Here is a 15622-nt window from a genome sequence, read left to right as displayed (position 1 = left end):
TTCCACTTACTTATATCTTAATGATGGCAAATGCGTTACCTTAATCCACCAAAATATTTCAGGTGAAGCAGATGCCCTCATATTATTTGAGTTATCCCTAATTTATTATTACACCAATCAATCTGCAGGTACTTCTCATGCTATTAGTACCTCTATTTCCTAAATTCTCAACTTCCTATTCCCTAAAATCTATTTGTGAGCCTTACAAACTAATACTATGTAGAGAGTGATTGTTCTCAAACTAGGGTTGAGTGGGTAGGGTATCAGAATGCCTAGGATTGAATGGATGAGATACCAGATGGTCCTATGTGATTTTCTGAACCTGTACAACCCTGCCCCTGTTCTCTCTCCGCTCTGAGGTTTTGATGTGTACCTACCTATAAGATGCTGGCAATAATCTTGGGGAAGAGGCATAACACATGAACTTTGAAAAATTTACAAATTGGCAGTTACAAAATAGTCATGGGAGATGTAAAGTACAGCATAGGGAATATAGTCAATAATAATAAACATGTATGGTGCCAGGAGGGTACTAGACTTATCGAAGAGATCACTTCGTAAGTTATATAAATGTCTAACCACTGTGCTGTACACCTAAAACTAATATAGTATTGTGGCAACTATAATTGAAAAAAATTTTAATTAAAAAAAATTATATCCTACCCTAGGAGAGGGGGATAGACCAAAATCTGGGGCAAAGGGCCAATGCGTATGGCTTGAAAAAGACCCAAATTTATCCTGATACACTTAACTTGAGACTTATACTAGTGGCTCCCTGGGTTTCAGATTTCACTGACCAGTAAAATGTTTCTAAATATTTCTAAAAGAAAGACATTAAGTAGTTTGAAATTTAAGACAATTCCTTAAATGTAAAAGATTCAACTCCATGAAAAACTCACTTCTTTGCTAGAACAAATGAAAACTTTCTGAAGCACATCAGACAGGAACAATTTCACCCATATGGTCTGTAAAGTGTAATTAGCACCTCACTAGTTACAAACCAAGCTTCCTTCCTTCCTGCCACATGATCTTTACTATGCCTGGAGAGAAAGAACAGAAATTGTTATGTTCATTTCAGGGATGAGAAAGCTTCTGATCTGGGCTGGGAAATGTGATGCCTGAGGCAACATGATCAGGAAATGACAAAATCAAAAGTAGAACCCTAGACTTTTCTGTGAAATACAGAACTAAGAGTAAGCATTTAGAAACTTTCGTAACTTTATAAAGTAAATTTTGTCTGTTAAATCTAAAAATAAAGTAGGGTTTGCTCTCTGTATGTCTTAAGGTTTTCTATTTCATTTTTCTCATAATTTTACTGTATTTTATCAAGTATCAGTCCACAAGAATTTGAAAACTAAAGAAAAAAACTAATTCTTCACCACAGAAAGTTTGAGAAATCACTGTTGGACTCTAAAATTCCTCCCAAAAGCAAATCAACCCTTACGTGGGTATGGATGAAAATAAGTATACATAAACAATTCCATATACTATTTCAAAATAGTTTATATGTAATAGTAAATGAAAGCAAATATTCAAAAAATATGAGAATGTTCTTATAAAAGAAGCACACAATACACAAAGAGATAAGGACTACACCCTAAAATAGCAGAAGAGCCAAGGACAGAATCTGAACATGAAGGTTAAATGTTACCATCAAGGAAGCAGGATGAGTTTGACAAGGTGTAGTTCCTTCGTGGCACAAAGATGAAACCACAGTCCTGCCCAACCACAGCCCCAGTGCTGACCTTTCCAGGTGTCCCCTGGTTGTCGGCTATTCCTTTAAGTCACTAAATCCCTTGGAGAATTGCCAGTGCCCTCTGGTCACCTTGGGTCACTCACTCCCCAGGTTGGGAATGCCATCCCTGACACCCAGAGGACTAATGATGTAATCTGCTTAGTGCAATCCCATAGTGCTTTTTATTTGCTTTTTTGTTTGTTTTTTAGACAATACTTAAATTAGGGTTCGATACAATTTATAGCATTCAAATAAGATTATTTTTAGAAGTAACAAACTATGTTCTGCAGTTTTTATCTATGGTAAGCTGGTCCTTGAAAGACACAATGTTTATAATGGAACTGCCATGAACATTCTTGTAAACATAAATTGTTTCATATTTAGGTTTCTTTTCATTGCCTTAATTTTCAGGTAATTATTCTCCTTTGTTCCACCCAAAGTAGCACTTTACTTTCCCTGATATTTATACATCCAAATAATTGCAGATAGTTATCAAGGCCTGTCTTTGCTGTCTTTAAGTCAAGGTGAACCCATTTAATTCCTATAACTCGTCCTCCTAAGTCGGTCCCTCCAACCCCCTCAATCACCTTCGTGACTACTCGTCTGAACTTTTTTCCAAGAAAATGTCTACATCTTCCCTCTTCTCAGGCTCCCAGAACAAATGTGGTTTTCAGGTGCCATTTCATCAGAATCACTTCCCTACCCTGAGGTAAATCTCTTGAATTCTTCACATCCCTTTGGTCTTTTCCTCTCATCCTAAATTCATTGTGGGTTCAAGGTATTTCACTGCCCAGGGCAAAATGAGACTTCTCCTTTTCTTTTATGCCACATAATTGGATTCATTTCAGAAAGTTCATATGCTCTTCTGTGTACTTCCCCCACTCCAGCTTCTGAATTATAGATAGACTGCTAAATTATCTGGCTATAAGGGACCATAAATAAATCCAATGTCTTGTAGTATTCGGAAAGGTTACAGATTCTAGGAGGCAGAAGTATGGAATCTGGTAATTCCCTTAATTTCTAAAAGCCTCAGCGTCTTCATCTTTAAAAGTGGGCCATAATAACAAAAATAAGAACAAATATATAACGATAAAAAAAAGTATGCAAAATTACTTGTCACATCTAAAGAATTATATAAAGTAAGGCTTTTTGTTGTTTTGTTATAATAATTTAGGGTTTGCTAGAAAAAAATAATTAGGTAACAAAATGACTTAGCAAAAGCAAACACTGCATGAGGAAGAAATGTCACTGGTAATACAGACTTCATGCTTTCTCCCTCGAAAGTCTTCATAACAATGAAGGGTCTGTTGTTTAAATACAGAGTTAACTCTAGTCCTATCACACTCAGGGGCTGTGTGTTGGCTTCCATTACTCCTAAGAAACAGCCTTTTTATATCTATGAAACCTCATGTTTTCAAAAACAAAAGCTATGTTTTCAGTCAAGGTCTAAAGGGAAAGGAATTCAGATTTTCAGACTAATTAAGAACAAATTTATTTTTTTCTACAGGAAATTTTTAAATAAAGGCATTTGCTATAGATGGCTTTTAAAAAGTCAGGCCATTTTACTGAACATACTCAATGCTGAACACTCTCACCTTTTGTTCAAAAGTAAAAACATTTCCTTTCCACATCATTTCTGACACATTCTTCCCCACCTATAACACTCCTCTTGTTAGTATTGTCAGCCTACATTCAATTTCTGTACAGCCTTCCCCAGGATAGAGATTAGATTTATTAGTAAAGGAAGATCCACTCACCACTCCACTCCCACTACAAATGCTTGAATGTACTGATACTTGGCCCAAATCCTGCAGGACTGAAGCTCTCACTCTATTTGTTGGGTGTGTTGATGGCCAACAGTTGTGTCTATCTCCAGTAATTGCCTTGCACAGAAGAAAGCCCCTTACCCAAGGTTCATCACTCCACTCACCTCCATCTAATGATTGGTTAATTAAAGACATTAGAAGCCTTGGAATTGGCTGAGGCCTTTGTTGCAAGCAAATTGTAGTTTAACTTCTCCCGGGGTCCAATCATGCTTCCTTCATTCTCCCCCAGAACTCACACTCTCTTCAATAAATTTTCTATACCTGAATCTCTGTCTCAGATTCTGAGCATGAGGTGTGGTCCAAGGAAGCAGACTCTGAAGTGGGACTCTGAAGGATGAACAGCTGGCCCACTGGCCATAAAGCCCCCCTCACTGGTAAGAAGAGCACAGAAAGTTTCTTATACAGGTAGCAGTACAATTGTTAAAACTTTCTCCAGTGGAGATCTGGGCCTGTATACCAGTGGAAGGGAATGCATGGGCTGATTCAATATAGCAGACATTTAGATGCATGTTGCTGGAACCAACTGATAATTTGGGAAAATAGAATAAACAGATGAGAATGAGTAATCACCAATTAAAGTATAAGTGTTCAAGCCTGTGACCTCATTAAATAGTAATATATAAAAAGGCTCTCATCTTTTACAACTGAAAGGCAAGAAAAAGTTGAAAGAAATCCGGTACTTAATTTAAGAGTAGCATGGCTACAGGAGAGATTATATTCTCAACCTTGATACATTTGCTACTCCCAGGTCAGGGCCCTGATTGGGAAGTACTGGGAACCTAAGACATTGGGTAGGGACATCTGAATTGATACATTAAAAAATTTTGAATTCCCAGATTTTCCTGAGCCCTCTGGGCCTGCAGAAATGGCCCACTCCTCCCTTTTAAATGCTAGTGACTAACCTCCCTTTTCCAAAAATTGCAAAGAGATTTCTGCCTTGTAAGATGACACAAAGAAAGCACTCTTGATCTACTCTCACCATCTAGCCACCCGACCAATAACTAGAGTTGTCAAAATATAATCCCACCGAAGAAGTATTGTGTCTCTTAACAAGGTGAAGACATTATACCTTAATATTGCTGCAGGCTCCCAAAATGTACCAGCAGAAACACACAAGACAGAATTCTGAGAGTACTACATCAATGGGAGCAGAACATCCAACTGAACTAGAGAAAGTTTCGATTATGGCAGCACTCTTTTGTGAATAAATTTAACGCAATGGCCTACAGCCATGCCACCCTGAACAAGCCCTATCCAGTCTGACCTCGAAAGCTAAGCAGGGTCGGGCTTGGTTAGTACTTGGATGGGAGACCACCTAGGAAAACCAGGTACTGTAGGTGTAAAAAATAAAAAATAAGGGATTGTAAGCTGACAAGGTCCTTACAATCTGTGAGGTCAACCAAGGGTTGCTTCATCTTAAATTAATTAATTAACTTATTAATTAATTTAACACAATGACAAGGACCCAGGGAGATAAAACTAATACTTTGCTAAGATGGCTCTGGAAAGCTTAGAGAAAGCGATAGCCCTCACCGAATGAATAGACATGCCAGAACAATCATGGTTAATAGTGAAGAAGGAATCAAAAGTCTCAGAGAAGTGGGCATGCTAGAGTGGATATAGCACTCAATAAATATTTGCTGGGTAAATCAATGCACCTACTAAGCTCTCAAGACTCAGCTCTTCCCACTACTTTCTCTTCCAAACACCTGTCATTTAAAAGAACAGACATATGACTTTCTCACCACTCCCCAAATACAATAGTTGTTCGTAGACTGTGCCTTTGTATAAGCTGATCACGGCCTCAAATGCTATTTTGACATTCTTTTATTCATTCACCCAACAAATATTTATTGAGTGCTATACCCACTCACCCTGTCAACTCTAATTCATTCTTTATGTCTGTCATCTTCTCTGAGAAGAGGTTTGAGCCTTTTTCTAGTAAAGTGATGTTCTCTAGGCCATGGCGCTTTGGACCTTCTGCCCTAGGACTCTTCTCTTTAAATTGCTCCTTGTCAACTTACCTGTCTCTCTCTACATCACTGAGTCCACACAGAGCAGAAAGACCACCATCTAGCTCAGATCCACGGAAAGGTGTGTTGCAGATACATTTTTCTTTTGTCTGCCTAGCTTCACCTTCAACATTCTTCTTGTAACAACATTCCTACTTCTTTTTAGGAACTACTGACCTCTTCTCCATCTTCCCAATCTATGTGGCTCCAACTGCTAATCACAGTTAGTCACAGATGTCACACGTGCCCTTGGTCACAGAGGTGGGCATGTGACCCAGCTCTGGTCAGCAGTGAATCTCCTTGCACATCATGCTTGGTCCAAAGATGGTATGTGACCCAACGCAGACCAATAAGAGTTCTTTTCTGAAATATTATATATGGACACTGAAAGGAGGAGCTCCCGCTTCTCTCTGGGGTCACTAACTTAAAGCAGCCTATGGCTATGAGCCTCCTGTTCTCACCACTTGAAGGAAGTGCCTCTGAAATAGGGAGAATGTGACCAACCAGCAGAGAGGAGCAGGGTGGGGAGAGCACACCTAACAACACTATTTTAGCCTCTTAAATCCCTGAGGCCAGATATACTCCCACTCATTCAAGTAAATCGTCAAAAAAAAAAAAAGTTCGGTGAATACAAATATAATTTTAAAAATACTTTAAAAATACTTTAAAAACAATGTTTTTTGTCAAAACTCAATTCGAACATGTTAAGTTATCCCATAAATTATTACTGAGACTCTACTGTGTGCTGAGCATTCTTTTTAGATGCTAGGCTGACACAAACATCTTACTCTTTTCATAATATAATGCCATTTTATAATGCTATTTGAAAATTAACGTATACCTCAGAAAAAGCTTAAAAGCCCTTAGAATTTTATTAAAAGTATGTATTTTAGAGTGATAAACCCAATCCTCTTTAATTGTATTTATATTCTTAGTTATTAGGGTAATTCCTACTCTAACATGAAAGCAGATAATATTTTTTAAAATGGCGTAGATATAGGATCAGTAATGTAAAAGTCAGCTAACCAGTAAAAATAATATATCAAATGAGATCTGGAATAAAAATGTATACTGTATATATTTACTCATAAAAATTACAATTGATTTGATTCTTGATAAAGTAAGGATGATAACATAGGAATCATGTTGTTTTTAAAGGACCTCTCTAACTCTGCCACCTAAATTTACAAGTTTTCCTTCAGATCAATTAGCATGAAGCAGATGTGCCAGACTGCAGATTCAAGTGGTCAATGTTCTTGTAAAGCATGTAGTTCAAAACTTAACATAACTAAAGTTGTGATCTCACTAGGACAGAATACAGGATTACTACCCTCTCCCAACTGTGAGTCTTGAATGTAGAACTTGGCATTCAAGGATTAAATATTTGAGGTATAAACTCTTGAAGAATAACTCAAAACTGTGGCTTGTAGTTTCCTCAAGGCATCAAACGATGAGGATTTTTCAAGCAAATTACTTAGCTAAACCTATGTACCAAATCTAGCTATGTATCAGAATCACAGTTTTTAAAAACTAGGGCTATCTGGCTACTTACTTATCAGTCAGACAGATTCTGAATTAATAGATCTGAGATAAAGACAGAGGATCTGTATATTTTTCAGTTCCTAAGATCAAAATGATGCAAAGCCAGATTTGAGATCTAGAAAACAGCCCATCACTCCTAGCTGAATGAATCTTTCTTTTTCCCTACCAGTTATCATGCATGCTCAATTTTTCTTAATATTTATTAAGTGAAATATAAAACTTTAGCTAATATTGAAGAGATGGAAAACTTGTGTCACAAAAACATACTTAGGAAACATGTGATGCATTTCCATATTCAAAAATTAGAGAATTCATGAAGATATCAGAATATAGCCCTCCTGAATGTCAAGTCTATTCTTTTTTTAATAAATTCTAAGATTGAAATGGCAAGCATATTATATTAAAAATTATTAAATTTTAGAACTTGAACAGACTTGAGAACTCATTCTGTCTAACTCCCTCATTTTACAGAAGAGGACCCAGAGCTATTGATGTTAACATATTAATAGATTTCATTCACATGGCCAATGAACTCTAAATTGTCTATTTTAATGTAAAATTTCCAAATTCTGCTTTGTTGAGCTCAGCAGCCTCTTAAATCACTAAAGACATTGAAAAGTACTGAACCTGATCCCAGGAATCTATCGCACCACTGGCTTAGTAAATAAGGAGATGATTCCATTTGTAAAAACTTCTTAGCTGACAACCATGACTTTTTTTATCTGTTAAAATGGTCAGTTCACCTGATGGTTCACAAAACCTCTAATTTGAAAAACAAGGACAGATTCCGGAAATCAAGTTGACAGATCTTGACAAATCATTGTGTCGTGTTCCAAGACAGAGTATAGTATTCTACAGCTGGGGAAATCACGATAGGTTTGTGGCTCAGGTTCACTTCAGAAAACATTCGAAACCGGTGAAGTTAATTAGTAAATCAAAGCAGAACAAGTAACTTTCTAATCGTAACAAACAAAATTTTCAAAAAGAATGCTAGTTATTGGTTTTCAAGAGAATTCTACCTCAAGTTAAACATATGGCATTTTTTGTAGCCCTGCATACATCATTTCATCCATATACAAAGCCAATTTTTTCTAACAAGAAAAAAATACATGGCAAAAATAATACTAGCTCTTAAAATCCATCTTTAAGTGTTTAATGCCTTTCTAATTAAGGACACTTGTGACTTTAGGTGGTTTATAGTATGTCACTATTTTATATAGCAACACGTCGAAGAAACCTGTCAAGTTTAGACTAAATTTGTACAAGGCAAGATTCAGTATGAAACATATTCCAGATCACTTCAGACATTTTTAGCATACATATGAAGCGTGTCAGAGACAGAATGTCCACAACAGATCTTCTTCTGCAAGTCTAGAAGGTTGTGGTTTGACTATAAAACCTGAAAGTCATATTTAGGTAAGATACATCATTGGTCAACTATGCTTCAGACTGTGGGGGAAATATTCCTGAACAAGTAAGTGAACTAATCTGTAATGAAGGGAGAGACATATCTGAAAGAATCAGAGTTTGAAGGGAGATTATTTCTTTTGCTCATTAATTCATTTATTCAATAATCCTATATTGAGCACATTCATCACAAATACAAACTGGAAACTTAGGTCTGGGACTTTCCATTGATAAGTTAAAAGGTTATATGGTATAGCCTTGTCTGTTCCAGATTTACTGAACTGTTCAGTTTGAAAACTGACTTAAAGAAAAAAGATATGTTCAGTTATTTATTTATACTATAGAAAGTATTGAAATTATTATTTAGGAACTATAGTGAGACTGCTGAAGCTACACTCTAGGAATTTCTGAATAAGGAAAATAAATTGCACTCTCAGACTAAATTTAAAACTAATAAATGCAACAACTACAAAATCAACAAATAGGTCATCCCATAAGTAAAGAAGACAAAATTTTTTAGGCTGGCACAATTTCAGAGTCCATTTGAATATATAGTCAGCTTTATTTTCAGTGGATAATCCATTTGAGCATTTTTAGGTAATAATTAATCCACCCTGATTAAGCCTTAGGGCTGGGTGTGGGGTACCAAATAGGAAGAGACCTCTGAGAAGAAGAGACAATCATCTAATTTTAACAATATCAGCTTTTTCTAGACCTTTCAATTTCCATCAGTTTTTCTAAATGTTGAATTATATATAATATTAATTAGTTTTCAACACAAAAATGGTGGGTAGGGGTGCAGGAGATATTTACTTTGTTTGTTTGTTTGTTTGTTTGTTTGTTTGTTTGTTTTAGGCGAGGCAACCCTTGGTTGACCTCACAGATTGCAAGGACCTTGTAAGCTTACAATCCCTTATTTTTTATTTTTTAGTTTTTATACCTATAGCACCTGGTCTTCCTAGGCATTCTCCCATCCAAGTACTAACCAAGCCCAGCCCTGCTTAGCTTCCAAGATCAGACAGGATCGGGCTTGTTCAGGGTGGCATAGCCGTAGATAGGAGATTTTTTTTAATAGTGATATCATACAATGTGTATCCCTCCTATTACTAATTTAGTAATTTCATCTTATCACATCTAAAATTTTAAGAAATAGTAATTTTTGCTATACCATCAAGTTGACTAGTTATTAATTCATGAATCACATCAGAAGTAACAAATACTGTTTTTAGGAAAAACAGTGGCCCATGCTATGCCATGAAATTTTAAAAACTAAAGAATGGTTTGGAAAAAATAGATCTCAATATGACATCAAAGAAAATTTTTATTTTAAGTATATTAGAGCAAATATTTGGAATTCATGTGCTAACATTTTTAGTTCAGAACTTCTCTTCAACTTTCTGTTCAGTCAACAACTTTCTCATTCCAAAAAATCTCTAACCTCTTCTAGGCTGTACAATTTTTCTTAAAGTCCTCAGCTCTCAAAATGCCTCATGTCCCAAACCTTAATATTAAAAGAGGGAGAGGGCACAAAAGACAAAGAAGAGCTTAATCTAATCATTTGAATTTCTCTTTTTTCCTAGTTTAAGGTGAGAAGTATTTTAAAATAAAGAGTTAGTGACATATGGGGGAAAAAAACCTGTGTCATATTGTACTGCATAGAAAATACTTAGGATTTTTATAATACAATATTGTTACCTTAAAATGTTTAAGTCCCTCATCTCTCAAAAACAACAGAAAAGCTTGAAAGATCTTATAGTAAAAGACATCTTACCATCTTAACAAGAAGATTGAGGAATAAAAATAAAATAAAAATTAATAATTGAGGTGAGCACAAATGTGCCAACCATAAGCTTAAATAAACAGAATTGAGAGTAAAATCTATCTGTGATCTTCCTGAGAAGTAAGGCTGTTTACAGGAAATACAGTTACCTTCATCAGTGCTTTGAACATAAAAGTGGAAGCACATTAATGTCTTGAATAAAATAGTAAATATTAATATCACAGATATTATATATGGACATTGTGTGGCTCAATAGCTAATGTTCTTGACAACAGTTTTCCAACAAATATAGACATTCTCTTTCAACAACCCCTGTTTTTCAGAGATCACATCCTAGAGATAAAAATAGGTCATGATAACGGTATTCTCCAATTCGATCCCAACTGAGAAAGCACAACCTATTTCAAAGTCCTCAACAAAAGAAAAATCCCTAAGAAGTGCCTTGCTAACCATGACTTGGTGTCCACCATTTTTTTTCCCCTCCTCTTCCTGTAGTGATTAGCTCCTATCACTGCTGAGGCCAAAAATGGCAGCTGCATCACTGTAGCTCACGGAAGAAGTCATCACCTATGGTTGACAATGACACTGCTATTACTACCGAGACCCATCAACATCCAAGTCAAGGCCACTTCATATCATAAGTGTTGATATCTGTGCTGAGACTACCATCTCCCATTTCTGCAGAAGTCCTGGCACCAAAGGTAATTAATGAATCAATGGAGATTTTATTGAAAGTGTTTATTTTAATATTTATGAAGGCTGTTATTATTTCCCGTTTACCTTAGAACATGTGAACTCAGACAGAGGATAAGGTGCTATATACAGGATCACCAACCCTCTCTAATTCTCTCCTGTTTTCTTTCAACAAAATGAGAGCATGTTGACTTCTCTTAGGGTAGTTCTTCTCAAGAGCTTCTGAGCACTCATTTAAATATATTCCCCCAAAGAACTGCCCCACCCATCCCCCAAACATCTGTACCCCTGACCTTTCCCCATTGACATCTCCACGTGGGTTTATCATCTTCAAGATGGATATTTCCATCTCCACTCCAAACTTACTCTTCCCCTTATTTTCCTCATCTCAGCAAATGGCACCTGCATCCACCCAGTAGATCAAACCAAAAATGAGTAAGTCATCCACAATTCCTGATTCCCTCATCCACATACCCAATCCCCAGCAAGTCATATCAACATTATGTCCAAATATATCTTAAATCTGACCATTTCACATTTATACTTCTCTGTGAGCCTTCTGCTTGTTGTCCTGCTTCCACTGTTGCTCCTGTGCCATATATTCCCCACAGAGCAGTCAGAGTGATCTTTTTAAAAGTGATCATGTTCTTCCTTGAACTGCAGTGAAAGATTCCAAACTCCTCACCATGGCCAATAAATCTCTCTATAATCTGGCCCTACCCACCTGTATTATTTATCTATTGCTCCATGACAAATTACCCCAAAACTTAATGGCTTGAAACAACATTTATTATCACGAGGTTTCTGTAGGTAAGGAATCCAAGTGCAACTTTATCGGGTCCTCTGCTTTAAGACCCTACTGAGCTGCATTCAAGGTGTTGCATAGGGTAGCAAGTTATCTGAGTGCTTGTCTGGGGAGGGTCCTCTGTCAAGCTCCTTCACATGGTAGCTCACAGGATTTAGTTCATCATGGGCTGTTGGTCTGAGGGCCTCAGTTCTTCACGGCTTACAGTCTGAAGCCCACCCCTAGAATCTTACTACATGAGTCTCTCCACAAAGTCGCTCAAAATATTATAGCTTGCCACACCAGAGGGAGTGAGTCAAAAAGAGGCAGGGAAAGGAAGAAAGAGAGCAAGAAGATCTTTACAACCTAACCTCGGAAGTGATATTCTATCACTTTTGCCATATGCTATTTATTAAAAGTGAGTCACTAAGTCCAGCCCACACACAAGGGGAGGTGGTGATACAGGGTGTGAATAGTAGGAGGTGGGAATCCTTGAGAGCCATGTCAGTAGTTATACACCACACCTGCTCTAACCTCACCTCTAACCCCTCTCACCTTTGTTCTCCAGTCTTCAGGCACACTGGCCTGCACCCTGTCCTTTGAATACACTGAGCTCAACTTTACCTTAGAGCCTTGCCTTTGCTATTTCTCTTTCTAGGAAGCTTTTTACTCAGATCTTCACATGGCTAACCCCCTAATGAATCCACATCTCTGCTCAGATATCACTGTCTTTCCCTCAACACAGTAGCTAAAGTTATGATCATCCCCTAGTCCTCCTCTTTCCCATCCCCTGTTTTATGTTGGACTTGGAGCCAAACCACCAAAACACTCTTTTCTTATTCTTCATAGAGGACCAAAAACAAAGTCAATCAAATCAAAACAAACAAACAACAAAACACCATAGTTGGCCAGATTAATGAGCAGGCAGATAGTGGAATAAATTCCCCAAAGTTGTGAAGTATCAAATAAATTAAGAGCAGCCAATGGCCTCCTTCTATCTGCTCATGAAATTCACTTTGACTTCCAATGCTACCATGGGCCCTGATTGGACCCTGTGCAGGCAAAGCAAGAAATAAGAATGTAGCAAATACATTTCAGGACGTTTTTCCCAAATTAAATATCTCCACAAAGTAATAAGGTTAATTCACCACTAACCTGAAATATTCTATTTGTCCCCAAAGGACAGCCAATTAAACATAGAAAAAAAAATTCTGATTTTTAGAATAGAGGTGTTGGCATATATGCTGCAAAGAGATAATTTCAATTAAAACAAGTACCTCTCTGAGAAACAGGCACTCTTAAAATTTAAAGCAGTGAGGAATCAAGAAAGTTTGGCTAGCTGTGAGAGAAAGCTCTCTACTTCATGACAAGTCAGAGCATGCAGAGAAGTCAGAACTATTTCAGAAGATTTGCACAGTGGCTCCTTACAAACTGAAAGACGATTTGGCAATACTCTACATATTCCCAAAACAATGACACCGTGAGTACAGCTCATGCTCAACATTGATAAGGATGTTTTTATTACCCAGGGCGCCGACTTCAAAAAGCTTCAGGTTTCATTTGCAGAATTTCAGACAAGATCTAAACAAGTAAATAAGTATTTGTTTAGGTTGCCCTTTTTGAATATTGGCATGAGAGCGAGGCTGGTTAGGAAATGTTAACGTGCTGAGTGCCATGGTGTTACTTGAACTGGATGACCTGGCATTGCTATTGGAGTCCCAAGGCCACAACAAGGAATAGTAATCCTTGGAAAGCACAGCCATACAATGCACTAGCAGAACTTGCAAACCATTGCTGTGAAGTAGCAAGCACTGCTTTAGTTAGTATTTACAGTTTATGTTGCACAGCCAAATCTCTTAGGACAAAAAGCAACAGCATTGCTAGGATTCATCTACCAACCCAAGCTTTCAGGACCAAGTATTCACAAGACATTACAAGAATAAACTTCCTTCCCACCCCCCACCCCACCCCCATACCCCATTATAAAGTCAGACATAAAACTGGTGAGTGACTTCAGGGTAACATTTTGGCCAAATCTAAAGACCAAAAACCAAACCAAGGAAAAATTCAAATTACACTTTTTTCCTACTTTCTAAAGACAATTTTGTGCTAAAAAAGAGAATCGAACACCTTCAGTTTAAAAATGAAAACTGGACCCAAAAAACAAGCAGAATTACATACCATGCTCTTTGATAGAAAGGCAAAATACCAACTAAATTTTCCTAAGTTAGTTTATAAATTTAGCTTAATTCTGATAATCATACACATGGAACGTTTAAATTACATATACCAAATAAAAAAAAATTTTTTTAAATAAAACAGCAAAAACAACTACAAAATTTTGAAATAATAATAGTAGTCAAAGAAACTAGCCCTTCTCAATATGAATTATAAAGCTACAGCTATTACAGACAGTATGATTCTGTCATATGTACATGCAGATAGGTAAACAAGATAGAAATTACAGAAATAAATACAAAATGTAATATTTGCTTAAAGTGACACTTCAAATCAATGCAGAAAAAGTATGCGATAAAAGGTACAGGTACAACTGACTAGAGGGAAAAAAATGGATTCTTTACTTCAGAACTGACAAAAAAAGAATTCCCAATTCAATCAAATATTTAAACATGAAAATAAAACATTAAGAACATTAGAAAAAAATATTGAAACGTCTTTCTATTATTGATACAAAATCCAAAAATCATAAAGTAAGATTTTAAATTTGATGACAACAATAGAACATTTCTACATGGTAAACATATATATGTATATATATACGTATATATATATACATATATATATGTATATATACCATAAATCAAGTCATAATTTCCAAACAAACTGGGAATGATATTTGAATTCATGTCAAAAAGAAGTTCGATTTCTCTAAAACAAGCTTCTGGATATCAATAAGAAAAGACCAATAAAAAGTAAGCAGAATTTAGGCAACAGACAAGTCGCAGAAGAGTAAATCTCTCTTAAAAATATGAAAAGATTTTCAAAGAATAATTTTTCAGTTTCTCTAAAAATCTTAATTAGTTTCAAGTATACAGTACATTGGTTAGACATCTATATAGTTAGTAAAATGATCCCCCCAATTGCTCCCTCCCTCCCCTGACCCTCCACCCAGCCATCATATTAATGCATTCCCTATGCCATGCTCCCCATCTCCATGACCATCCATCAGCTACTAATTTGTACTTCTTTAACCCTTCACTCCATTTTTCCAGCCCCCCAAACCCCGCTCCCCTCTGTCCATCACCAAATTATTCACTATATTTATGAGTCTGTTTTTGATTAGTTTGTTCTTTTTATTCCTTAGATTCCGCATATAAGTGAAATCATATAGTATTTATCTTTCTCTGTCAGACTTAAATACCTTCTATGTCCTTCAAAGCAATATCTTTTTCCATCCTCTTCCTTTTCATATATCTAATTTTCTTATCCTTTCAGCTACTCTATGTTTTGGTTGGAGCACTTAATTCTTTTCCATTTAAGGTACTTATTGATAGGAATGTAGTTGTTACTAGTCTTTATTCCTGTTTTTGATACATGATTTTTTTTTTTTTAAAGTCTCTCCAACATTTCCTGTAGTACTGGCTTTGTGGTGATAAATTCCTTTAGCTTATTTTTGTCTGCCAAGCTTTTTATCTGTCCTTCAACTCTAAATGATAGCTTTGCTGGATAAATTATTCTTGGTTGTAGATCCTGGGTCTTCATCCTGTCGAATATTTTTTGCCAAGCCCTGTCCTTCATAGTTTCTTTTTCAGAAATCTGCTGCCAGTCTTATGGGTGTTCTCTCATAGGTAATTATTTGTTCTTCTCTTGCTGCTTCTAATA

At 36.4% G+C, this 15622-nt stretch overlaps 2 pseudogenes; one reads left to right on the top strand and one right to left on the bottom strand.

Moving 5' to 3' along the window:
* Nucleotides 1–4782: 4782 nt before the first annotated feature.
* Nucleotides 4783–4901, top strand: LOC112481422 (annotated as a pseudogene).
* A 4558-nt stretch (nt 4902–9459) lies between these two features.
* On the bottom strand, nt 9460–9578 carry LOC112481442 (annotated as a pseudogene).
* Between the last annotated feature and the right edge of the window lie 6044 nt (nt 9579–15622).

The sequence above is a fragment of the Pteropus alecto genome, unplaced genomic scaffold (genome assembly GCF_000325575.1).
Source record: "Pteropus alecto unplaced genomic scaffold, ASM32557v1 scaffold72, whole genome shotgun sequence".
Classification (NCBI taxonomy): Eukaryota; Metazoa; Chordata; class Mammalia; order Chiroptera; family Pteropodidae; genus Pteropus; species Pteropus alecto.
Note: the sequence above shows the minus strand (reverse complement) of the source record. Positions and strands in the feature narration are given on the sequence as shown.